Source organism: Lupinus angustifolius, unplaced genomic scaffold (assembly GCF_001865875.1).
Source record: "Lupinus angustifolius cultivar Tanjil unplaced genomic scaffold, LupAngTanjil_v1.0 Scaffold_35_303, whole genome shotgun sequence".
NCBI lineage: Eukaryota > Viridiplantae > Streptophyta > Magnoliopsida > Fabales > Fabaceae > Lupinus > Lupinus angustifolius.
Window position 1 is genome coordinate 1 of NW_017721039.1, and position 4,157 is coordinate 4,157.

Here is a 4,157-nt window from a genome sequence, read left to right on the forward strand (position 1 = left end):
TAGGATTAGGATTAGGATGAGGATGAGGATGAGGATGAGGATGAGGATGGGGATTAGGATGAGGATTAGAATTAGGATGAGGATGAGGATGAGAAATAGTATTATGATTAGGGTTTGGATTAGGATTAGGATTAGGATTAGGATTAGGATAAGGATTAGGACTAGGATTATGATTAGGAGTAGGATTAGGTTTAGGATTAGGATTAGCATTATGATAAGGATTAGGATTAGTATTAAGATTAGAATTAGGATTTGGTTAAGGATTTGGATTATGATTAGCATTAGGATTAGGATAAGGATTAGGATGAAGATTAGGATTAAGAGGAGGATTAGGATTATGATTATGATTAGGATTAGGATGAGGATGAGAATGGGTATGACGATGAGGATGAGGATGAGGATGAGGATGAGGATGAGGAGTAGGATTAAGATTAGGATTAGGATTAGGATTGGGATTAGGGTTAGGATTAGGATTATTAGCAAGATTAGGATTAGGATTAGGGTTAGGGTTAGGATTAGGTCTAGTTTAAGGATGACGAGGAGGATGAGGATGAGGATTTGGATGAGGATAGGATGAGGACGTGCAAGAGAATGAGGATGAGGATTAGGAATAGTATTTGGATTAGAATTAGGATTAGTTTGAACACCCAATTTTGGCTTACCTATACTTTTTATCCTTAGTGCAAAACTCAATAAAAAAAATAAAAACGTCAGTTCTGTCTTAAGCATGAGGTCCACATCAAAAATAAATATTATGTTAGGACTTATTAACCTGACTTGGGATTGGGAGCTTCAACTACCAGCTTGCATCTTAAACTAAAGTCACTTATAAACACTTTCATTTATCTCATTAGTTTTAAGGTGAGACTTTTGTTCTCAGTTGAATATCCCCAACAGTTTGATACATTTCTTTGTTTGATTAATTTATATTATGAAGGCCCAACTTTAATAGGGTGGGATAGTCTTGAGACCATTTTATACACCACAGGTTTTCTCCAGCCACGAAATTGAGCTGACGCATTAATATATCTGAGACATAAATTCACAACCAGAGAAAGATTACATGCAAAAAGTATACAAAAGAGAAAAATAAATAAAAGAACATGCAAAGCCCAAAGCTGGGATATTCAAAAAATATATGGTCTTAACGTTCTTGCAGAAAGAATCCGAGCTCTTGCTCACTGTAACATGATGCTTAATGATTTAGGTGTCCTCAAAATTACTGCTCATGATGTTGTTGTTGCTACACATGAATTTCTAGATTTTCTTTGTTATACTAAATGTAAGTATGAACTTGGTTGTAGAGTGGCATATTGTAACAATTTGGATTTTGTGGACAGTCAGTAGCCTTAAAATTGTGTAAGAGACACTAGAGCTATTGCCAATTCACGAGCTGCAAACTTGAAGAGGCTATACTATCTAGTCTGGAGCCTGTTAACTGATTGTGGGACAAATCCCTGCAGCATGTATTCCAAAGGAAACAAATAAAATATTTAATAAATAACATCAGATTTATTCTAAGTACATATCAGATAGCCGCATCCAAACACTTACACCAATAACGACTCCAGAAATAAAATGAACATACAAAGATATATACTGTGGAAATGTTACAACATTCAGTATGGTGACAAGAGTCATGGAAGAAATATCCTATAAAATATGATTTTTTAGAAAGTAAAACAGCTTGAGATGCACACAAAAACAACAACAGGGGAGGGAGAGTTAACAATGAATTATGATTGTTACACACCCCTAAGGGACCAGCTATGAATTATCAGTTAACAAAATCCCACAAAAACAGCACTAAGCAGAAGTAATTTGAAATCATTGTCATTTCAGTTACAATCACAAATGCAAACTAGAATTAATATTGTTTCAGTTACTAATCATACAATATTTCTGGATAGCCTTAAACACGTACAGTCAGGAATAAAAGGGTTACAGCTTAGGCAAATTGTAATAATGGTTCTAAAAAATCAACATCCTAGATATAGAACCAAATTCAAAAAATAAAGAAAAGAAAAATTGGTATTGCAAGAGGTAGGTCCCGGTTACTCACTGTGTGCCAACAATTATAATTTAATGCCATGGTGAAATAACGTTAAAAGAGCAACAGAATGGTTCAACTATGAATTGCAAAAAGAGGAATTTCAAAGGTGGGAGTGAAGGAGATATATATCAGAAATTCCTAATGTTAAGCTATCCCAACTTCAGTTACACATCACCATTATCAACATAAAGAAGAGCATTCATGGGCATCCTTAAATCAGAATAAAAAAGAATCAAGATCAGCAACCCAAAAGACTCGCAACCAGCTATAAAAAGGAGGATAGACAAGCATAACATAAAAGGAGGGGGAGAACACAATAAATCCAAAACACTCAAATAACATACATATTCACATAATTTTTTTCTTCATCAAGAGCACACTGGGAAATGGGATAGAAAAGCAGTGAAATTATGAAGGAGAAGGTGAAACCATACACCAAAGTTCTCCAGTGATCAAAATCTTCCGTAACAACCCAACAACAAATCCACAACAATCCCGAAATCTTCCATAACAACCCAAAAAGTTCAAAGAAGAACCAGAACATTACACCCTAAAACACATTCCAAATATCTAGAATCCCTCTAAGGAAATACCATCACCTGAAAAAATTCATAGCATTCTAGAAGTAAGTCCAATATAACCAAGGGCTCGCTCTAGTAATCATAATATCACCTGCCATACCAATATGTTGATAGTGATTGCTGCCTTGCCAAACCAACCACCTCAAACCATCCATGACTAACAAAAAACTACACAACCCTGGTAAAGTTACGCACAGCTATGTCCATCTTCCAAAATCTCCGCTGTAAAACACCATAATCCCTGCTAGAAATCAAGTACACCTGAAATACATAGGGTCAGTTTAACATCATTCAAACCAGTCCATTATCACAAATAACTCTTTCAAAGTAATTTGATGAATGGATTAATCGAATCACTACCTAGCTTTTGGGACCATCGGGTATTCGTTGTGATAGGCCGTGAGTTTTACTGGAGCGACATCTACCTATGGAGAAGATGTTTTGCACCATCAAGGTCCCCAACTCTATCGGTTGAATCACCTTGAACCATGGATCTGAAGCCCCCTTGCTCCAAGGTTACGTGCTGCCATATTCGGCACGATCCCCACCACCATTGGCTCATCACCACTGTCGAAGAAGGAAAGAGGAGTAGGAGGGAGAAGAGGGCTTATAAACCGTACCGTATGAGGAACCTCGTCCACCACCGCCATCCTCCGCTATCGTGAACTCGCCGTCGCGGACCAGTGCCGTCTCGCTCTCGGTTGCCCACTACAATAGACGAAGAGGCTTTGAGGCTTCACCGTCGATGGGTCTCTTCGGTGAGCTCGGTTTCGCCATAAACTGCTCCCTTTGCCGGTGCCACTGAGATGAGAAGGACGGAGAACAAAGAAGGAAGGGAGATAGCACGTCGAAGCCGTGTCGTCATCGTCTCCGTCGTCGACGTGAATCCCTTGCTCACCATTGCTGCCGTTGGAGTGAAAGAAGAAAACAATGGAAGAAAGGTTGGATTTAGGGATTTCAATCCCATTTTGGGTCCCCTTCACGTGCACATGGGGTTAATCCCTCTTTATTTCATTTTGCCTCATACACCTTTGGTTTTTAGTTAATGGTTTGTTAGTATATTTGTTTTTTAATTCAATGTTTAAACAAAATAAAAGTTCCATGACTTAGTTTTTTACTAAGTTAAAAAGTTAAAATTCACATCAAACAATTATTGCCTCCAAACAATTTTCAAAAGAACTACGTAAGCATTGATTCCCTTAAAAGGGATACGTAGGACCAGGGTCAATCTTTGTCATGCATAATAATAAAAAACTATTTTTTCTTCTTAATAATTGATTAATTAATCATAGAATTTAATAATAATAATAATAATAATAAAGTCATATGTTTTAATGAGGGGTACCGCTTAATGCGGGCGGGTAGGGTGCTAATATCTTCCCTATCTTGTAACCGACTTCCGAACCTGGATATCAAAAATCCAAAAGCTCAAGGTAATTGGACTTCAAAGATTTTTCTACATTTCTAACTATAAAATGTAGTGACGACTCTAAACAAAGTCGTGCAGCCGAAAATCGGGGCAT

General features: G+C 37.2%; 1 long non-coding RNA gene across 2 annotated transcripts; it reads right to left on the bottom strand.

Annotated features, from left to right (window-relative positions):
- Positions 1-1,018: 1,018 nt before the first annotated feature.
- Positions 1,019-3,628, bottom strand: LOC109338695. Of its 2 annotated transcripts, XR_002106576.1 has the most exons (3): positions 2,995-3,628; positions 2,653-2,895; positions 1,019-1,457 (listed from the first exon to the last, which is right to left on the bottom strand). It is a non-coding gene; the product is annotated as an uncharacterized LOC109338695 (long non-coding RNA). The 2 variants fall into 2 exon arrangements; XR_002106575.1 differs by having other exon boundaries at positions 1,019-2,895.
- Positions 3,629-4,157: the final 529 nt, after the last annotated feature.